Consider the following 9045-nt stretch of genomic DNA (forward strand, 5'->3'; position numbering starts at 1 on the left):
CACAAACAAATTCAAATTTCAGAAAGATATGACTATACACTCTCCCTCTTTGACAACACATGCCAAAGACAACACAAACCAAATGAGTAGCGATGTACCTTAAGTACTAATTCATATGCAATGTTTCCATGACTATGCTGCATCAACTAATAGATCTCCAACTTGGTACATGTTGATGCATCACTAAAACTTCATTTTAGTGAGCTTCGAATAGGGGAATGACCCCTAGCTTACCTCTTAGATACAAGAATGCATCTTTAGGTAATGGCTTGGTGAATATGTCAGCAATTTGTTCTTTTGTATGGACATATTCCAATCCGATCTCCTTATCCTGCACCAATTCTCTGACAAAGTGATACTTTATTGCAATGTACTTGGTTTTGAAATGCATCACTGGATTTTTAGATATGTTGATTGCACTTGTATTGTCACAAAACATAACAACTGGTTCTTTGATCTCAAACTTCATGCCTTCCAATAACTATTTGAACCAAACAATATTAGAACAATTTACTACTGCAACAACATACTCTGCTTCTACTATAGATTGGAATGTACAATTTTTCTTGTTACTTGTCCAAGAAACCAACCTCTTTCCAAGAAAGAATACTCCTCCACTTGTGCTTTTTCTGTCATCAATGTTTCCTGCCCAATCAGCATTAGTAAACATTTTCAAGTCCAGATTACCTTCAAATTTGTACCACGATCCATAATCTTCAGTGCCTTTCAAGTATCCCATGATCCTTTTGATTGCCCTCATATGATTTTCTCTTGGTTTTGCTAAAAAATTTGCTACAATACCAACTGCAAGAATAATATTAGGCCTTGTATGAACAATATACTGCAATTTTCCAATCATTGATCTATATAAGATCTGATCTACCTCTTTTGATTCATCATCCTTGGTAAGCTTTAGTCCAATACACATGGGAGTTCCAACTGGTTTATAGTCTTCCATACCAAACTTTTTGAGTATCTCTTTGATGTATTTAGATTGAGCGATGTAGATACCATTCTTGCTCTACTAAATTTGAAGACCAACAAAGAATTTAATTTCACCAAACATTGACATCTCAAATTCCTTGTTCATTTGCTCTAAAAATTATTTGCATAAATTATCATTCCCTATAAACAAAGTATCATCCACAAATATTTCTGCCAAAAAAATCTTACTATCTGGTCCTTCCTTGATATACAAGCTATTGTTATCATTAGTTCTCTGAAAACCAATCTGAATAAGATAGTTATGCAATCTTTCATACCATGCTCTAGGGGCTTGTTTCAGACCATACAATGCTTTGTGTAATTTGCAGACCATGTCCTTCTTGTCTAGATCAACAAAACCTTTAGGTTGTTCAATGTAGACTTCTTCATCCAGAATACCATTGAGAAATGTTGATTTGATATACATCTGATATACCTTAAATCGTTTGTATGCAGCATATGCAAGTAAGGTCCTAACACCTTCCAGTCTTGCAACAGGAGCAAAAGTCTCTCCATAGTCTATTCCTTCTTCTTGAGAGTAGCCTTTACATACCAGTCTAGCTTTGTTTCTTGATACCGTACTATCCTCATTCAACTTATTTCTGAATACCCACTTAGTACCAATCACATTTTTGTCTTTAGGCCTGGGTACAGGAGTCCAAGTTTTGTTCTTCTCTATTTGTTCTATCTCTTCATTCATAGCCTCAATCCAACTTTCATTTTCTAATGCATCTTTGACATTTCTAGGTTCAAAATTAGCAAGTAAACAAGTACCTTTTAACTTATTTCTTATCATAGTACCTTCAAATATGTCTCCAATAATCTGATCTGGTGCATGATGTCTCTTGACATACCTTGCTAATACAAGTTCCTTGCCTTTTGACTGAGTTCCACTGTCTTTATTTTGAGTTTCAACTTCTGGCTCTGGTTGATCTGAATCTTGCTTGGGTCCTTCAGACTCGGTAGGCGTTGGCTTGGTAGCATATGAATGTGACTTGGGTTCCTACAACTCGGTTTAAACTTCTTGCAACTTGGTGACTAAAGACTTAGGAGTAGAAGTTTCCTAATTGACAAATGCATCTAGCACTGTATCAAGTTTAATGAAAATAAATCTCCTATAATCTTTTGGTTCCTTTTTGCTTTCTTCTTCAGTCCTTTTTGCAAACTCATCAACTTTCACATGTGCACTTTCTATGACTTTGTGAGTAGATAAATTCAAATATCTATATGCCTTATTCTTGCAAGAATATCCCAAAAATATGCCTTCATCACCCTTCACATCAAATTTACCTTTTCTAGATTCTTTCAAAATATAACATTTGCTTCCAAATACTTTTGGGTAACTTACATTGGGTTTATAGCCAAACCATAACTCATAGGGGGTTTTGAATGAGTCCTTCTTCAACTATACTCGATTCAAGGTATGAACTATAGTGTTGATAGCTTCCTTCCAATATTTGATAGCAATGTTATTTTCAATCATTAGACTTCTTGCACATTCCATGATAGATATGTTCCTTCTTTCAGCTATTCCATTCTACTCAGGAGTTTCAAGAGTTGATACATGTCTTTTGATTCCTCTTTCAATGTAAAAGTTATTGAACTCATGGGAGATGAAGTCACCACCTCTGTCTAACCTCAAGCATTTTAGTCTTTTCCATGTTTACTTTTCTACTCTGGCCAAATACCATTTGAACTTTTCAAATGCTTCTAATTTCTCTCTCAAATACATGACAGTTATCATTCTAGAATAATTATCAACAAAAAGAATGAAGAACTTTTCTCTAGTATAGTTGTCAATTCCAATAGGTCCACACAAATCAGTATGCACAATTTCCAAAATTTCTTCATACTGATAGTTTTTACTTTTAAAGCTAGTCTTTCCCATCTTACCAATCTGACAATTCTTGCATAGACCAACATCAGGTTTCTTTATACTAGGAATGCCTCTTACTTTCCTGAATTTGCTTATTTTCACCAGGTTATCAAAATTCACATGACATAACTTTCTATGTCATAACCAACTTTCTTCAACTTGATCAATAAAACATGAACATTCACCAAGTTCAAGATAGAACAAGTTACCTTTTGTTTGTATGCCTGGTCCAATTAGCTTTTCTTTGTCATCCAACAGTCTTGTTTTTCCATGCATGAATTCCACTTTGAATCCAATATTGATTAGCTATGCCACACTCAACAAATTGTGTTTTAGTCCTTCAACCCAATAGGCATTATCACATACAAGTTCTTTGGTTAGTGAGATTCTTCCTCTTCCTTTTATGCAACAAGGTTCATTATTACCAAACTTCACACTACCACCATCATAGTCTTCAAATTATTCAAACCTTGTTTTGTCACCAGTCAAATGATGAGAGAAACCACTGTCTATGATCCATGTATCATTTTTTCTTACATGAGAGATAAGTGCCATCTTATCTTCCTCATCATTATCAGATTCATCTTTCACAGCAATGTAAACAATTTCATCTTCACTATTATCAGAATCCTTAGAATTTTTAGCCATGAAACATGTTTTCTTAGCTTTGTTATTGAATGATTTGAAGTCTTTCTTGCCATTACACTTGTGACCTTTCTTCTCATCCTTGTTTTGCTTGTTTGGGCATCTAGTAGCAATATGACCAATTTGCTCAAATGAAAAACAGATCAAAGGAACCTTACTTTTGTATTTTCCTTTGCCTCTAGAATATTTTCTTGCTAGTAGAGCTTCAACCACCTCAAGATCATTGTTAGAGCTCTGTTCTAATTCTTCTTCGCTTTCTGAAAAAGAATCCTTTATCTTTTTGCCTTTTTCTTTGAGTGAAATCTTGGCTTCAAATGTTGATTCAATGTTCTTGGAAGCTAGAACATAGTTATCATAGTTATCTAGCTCAAATGCAGTCAATCTTCCTACTATGGCCTCTAAATTTATCTTATGATTTGTTTCACATCTTCTTTCCTGAATTGCAGAAACTCTAATTGCATAAATGGGAAGTAATGTTCTAAGAACTTTACTTAAAACTATTTCTTCTTTGATATCTCCTCCAGAAGCCTTGAATGCACTGACGTTTGCTTTGACTCTTTCAACATACTTGGCAATGTTTTCATCCTTTCTCATCCTCATCTGATCAAATTGTCCTCTAAGACTTTTTGCTTTGGCTCTTCTCACATTATCATCACCTCTATAGATATCTTTTAGCTTGTTCCACATTTCAAAGGCAATTTTGCAGTCCTTGATATCATCAAATTCTTCATAGCTTAGGGTTGATGCAATGTCTATCATCATGGTGTTATGAGTTTTCTTCTTAGCAATGTCATTAATAGATAATGTACCAGAAGGAGTTGTATATTCTTCATCAAGATATTTCAACCTTGTATCTCTAATGGAAGCTAGATTGAGTCTCATGAGACCTTGCCATGCTGAAAAGTTATCCCTGTTAAGCCTTGGAATTTCCCTCTTGTAAGACATCTTGATCTTTAGCTTAGATCCTTGAAATCCTTCCTGCAAGCACCAAAATCTCTTGTACCAATTGTTGGAAGTGAGCCCTGTTAGGAGCCAACCATGTTAAAAGTTACAAAACATGTTGTTAGGTGTGACCTTGTTAAAGGATTTAATCACCCTGTTAGGAGTGGCCTTGCTAGAGGACTTTAGAAAAAATCAATAGAACTGTCCACCTTGTTAGAGGATTTACAAAATGGTTGTTAAACCAACTCTGTTAAGAGATTTGGAAATCATTGCTACAATTATGAGAAAGTAACAATGAGTTGACCTAAGTGAGATGCAATTGAATTGTTGATACATATCTCTATTTTGCTTCACTAGATCCTCTCTAATCGAATATAACTTTGCTACTCCTCAAGGATATCTGATCCTTCTTCAAAATTCACTCATACTTTCATCTTCACATAATCAACACACTTGCATACTCACTCATTCATATTTTTAGAATTCACAACTTGAACTTTCATATATACCTTACAAATTATCTAGTCAGCTCATTTACAACTTACAATTATCAGTAATCATTGCATCAGTCGGCTACATTCATTACATAGAACAATTAAACTTTATTTCCCAAAATAATGAAATCCTTCATTGGCCGACCTTGCTCGGTAGACACTACTCCAAAACTAATTTCCAATATTAACCAACTGAAGCTCGGTGAACACTGCAAACTCTACAACATCCTTTGGAGACCGAGTGAACTCGATAAACACTAACTTTCCTTTGCTGACCTTGTGAGCTTGATAGAAACTAACTTCTGCCACAGAAACCTTCGACGCTTGAGTTAACTCGGTAGAAACTATTTCCACAAAGTATTTTATAAGAACGCTCGATAGACTCTGGAATTTGTTTTGCTGACCAACTGAGCTCGGTAGACTCTGTCTGATAACTAATATGAAATTTTTGTAACATCAAAGACAACATACAATTGAACAATTGTATCCAACAGACTCGCATATCTTTTTTTGTTTCATGGGCTTGCAAAAATAGACAAACTCAAAATGCCAGATAATGGGTATAAAAATAAATTAATTAGGGCACTTCCTATCACCATTTGGTGCCAGCTCAAAGATGAAATGGATTATGTGCAAAACTCCTTTCTCTGATATAGGATGTGTCAAATTCTTATCAAAGATGGCATTGTAATCTGTGCAAATCTAGAAGGTCAGCTTTGGGATATATCTCCCATACTTCAATAGTCTTATCATGTCGAATACTCATGCCCAAAAATATCGCCTCAACACCTCATGATTAGGTCCCACATGGCATGGACATGTCCAATCTCACTTAGTTGGTTTCCTTAGAAACAAGGGCATAAGTGCCAAAGTTCCTGCCTCTAGCCAAATAAAATTGTGGTGTGGTCTAGAAAAGATAGAAGAGTAAAGAATATGAAGATACAAATAAGACAATTTTTTATTTATTTATTTGCTACAAGACTTGGATTCCTTGTTATACATTGAAAAAATTACTTAACATATTATTTGCAATATAACAAAGAAGATTAAATGTTGAAAACGGATAAGTTTATTCAAACTTAATAGAATAAGTTTCTTGAACATAAAATTAATTTATAAACATGATCATCTTACCATAGCCTTCCATAATATGGAGGAAAGTGTTAATAAATGTGCATCATTAGAAGTCAATATTGTGTTATAATTTTATTTTTTTTAATTAAAAATTAGGAAGTTCTATTTATTTGAAATTATAATGTTTGTTCAAAAGTTTAAAAAACCAAATCATAGTGAGAAAACATACTATATGTTGCATGGAACATATGAAGAGTGTAAGTTTAATTTAGGAAATTAGTTGAAGAATATTATCTTTGTGCAACACATTTCTTTTCACAATAACAATGTTTCTTCAAAACAATCAAATCTCAATGAGAGAACATACTATTGTTAGCATGGAACATATGAAGAATGTAAAATTTAATTTAAGAAATTGGTTCAAGAATTTTATCTCAAAGATTGGATAGATTTAAAGGTGGGCTGGCAATCTTGTTTCATTTGAATGGAATGATGAAATGAGATTAGAACATATGTAATATTGGATATCGATGACTCATTATAGAATGAGACAAGGATAGTAAGGAGATGCATAAATATTGGAAAAATAAAATTGAACATAGAAGGGGTGATGGATTGAGAAAGAAATAAATTTCAAATATAAATACCAATTGAAGAATAAAATAGAATCAATTAAAAGTAATATTTTAATTTAGTACAAGTTATATATTAAGTAATATACACTTTGAAATATAATTTATATATAATATATTAAGAAAGATAAATTAGATATTAAATATATATTTTTAATTAATTTAAATGATAAATGTAATTAGAATAATTTTTAAATAATTTTTTAAAAATTAAAATCATTCTTAAACTAAAATATACTCAAAATTGTAATTATACATGGTCTTTGTGGCAATGAGTATGCCCCACCTAAATTGAACAATCAACCCAAGTCATTTTTTCAAATACATCATGAACCAATGTATAGTGTAGAATGACCTTATATTATTTGTTTTACATTTTAAACCTTTAATCTAAATTACCAGTTGCAGTTATACAACCATATTTATTTATAATTTTAAATTAAAATATGGGTTTTAAACAAGAAATATAAATCATGATGCATACAATGCAATAGAGGACTACTATTTTGATAGAGGATAGCTAATGACACTATAGTAATTGAAAAATGCAATCAATTATGGTGATTTCCTTTCACCATAGAAAAAGGTGAATAGTTAAATGTGCCTTTAATATATGTTTCATTCAAGCACTTGTTGACAGTTGTCATAGGAAGTGCATGTCTTTCATATATTTTTAAAACATGTCTTGTATATGGTAGATGTGTTTCACCATACCAAATACAGGTGTGCAACTCATTTCACACTTGGCGACATTAAGGGGCTGTGAATACCATGCAAGGCATACCTACCTGAAGCATTATGTCTTAAAGTTGTTGGTTGTGCAGTTTATTTTATTAATGGAACACTGATAAAGGAATCAGAGGTAAGAGCAATGTTGATTCTAGGAGTAGAAGAAAATTCAAGTCTTAATCGATAGTCACCTTGTGGTCTCCCCTGTTCCCCCACATAGTTATTGGTATTGTCAGAGGGATTACTTGATAAAATTACCAAGCGGTTAGGCCCCTCTCAGTTGCTGAGCATGATTTTTTCTAGAGAAAGTACCCTAGAAAACACTGATACCTATCAAAAGTCGAGCTTAGAAACCATAGTTGTAGATGATAATCCACAATTTGTGAAATATGGAGGCATAAACTACTGAAACCCCAAAACATCCATGCAAGAAGTAGCTCAAGATTTTACAAACCCTTTGCACTAGCAAGCAATTTGAACAAACCTACTATTTTAATTTATAACATCAAGCAAAACAATCCCTCAAAAAGAAAAAGAACAACCCAAATACCTACAATTTTGTGTGAAAATTCATTTGAAAATTTCCAAAATCGATGTGATTTACACTGAAAACAAGCAATAGCATATAAAAAGAATCTATCAAACCCTATGTTCCAAAAACCTTTTGCAATTCTCTTCAAATAATCCCATGATTTTATAAAAAGAATCTATCAAACCATTATAAAAATAAATTTTATGGCCAAAAAAATTGTGTGCTCAAATAACATTTCTCAAGGACTTCAAATCCATTTCTTCCCTTTCTCAATAATTTTCAGCATCGACCATCCATTTTTAATGGAAGTATGACCATATTCGTCTAAAAATTTGCTCAATTTTAACCAAACTCGGGGACAAAATGAATGTAGTACCCTTTGGATTTCATATGGATATTCTATTTTATTAATTTTTGGTGAAGTTAAATGCTATCATTGATAGCAATTTAGCAGTCATTTTTGTTTTCAAAGAGGATTTATATCACCACGGGGAGGGAGTTTTATTACACGTAATACATCTGTGTTTCCTACTTTATATGTTCTTTGAGGACATTAGCTGGAATGGAAGGGAGTGAAGAGAATAGTCAGAGGATAGGCTAGGGCATGTATATAAGTTTTTCAAGGGCATTTTGTATAGATAGGCTAGGGGCTTGCATTTCTACTACAACATAGTGCACTCAAGAAGTCATTCAGAAAAGATTGGTGCCACAAATTATGTTGCTCAAACGCGAAAGTGGTTACAATGTTCCTCGTGGCGTAATTTATGATGTTTCTCATAGATTTTTTATGGTGTCTAAGGGGTACACACTACTATTCAGAGAAGCATGAGGGCTGCAAAGATAAGTCAATGGAAAATTAATCGCTGGTTCTTTAATTGGCAAGCCTGTAAAATATGAATTAGGTGCATCTCGTTTTACAAGCATAGAATCTATTTAGGGAAAAGACCAGAACAAACAAAGCATGAGCTTCAAATGTTTTAGAAAACATACCTAAAAGAGTCATGATCATTAAAAAGATTGCCTCATATAGTGCAGACCTTATAATCTTCATAAGCCAAGAAAATTGAAAAAAACTTCAGTTTTTAACTCATGGTGCTTCAATGTAGGATCTTGGAATTGTTAAATTACCTGCAAATC

Source organism: Cupressus sempervirens, chromosome 5 (genome assembly GCF_028749045.1).
Source record: "Cupressus sempervirens isolate cs-2001-9-10 chromosome 5, ASM2874904v1, whole genome shotgun sequence".
Taxonomy (NCBI): Eukaryota; Viridiplantae; Streptophyta; class Pinopsida; order Cupressales; family Cupressaceae; genus Cupressus; species Cupressus sempervirens.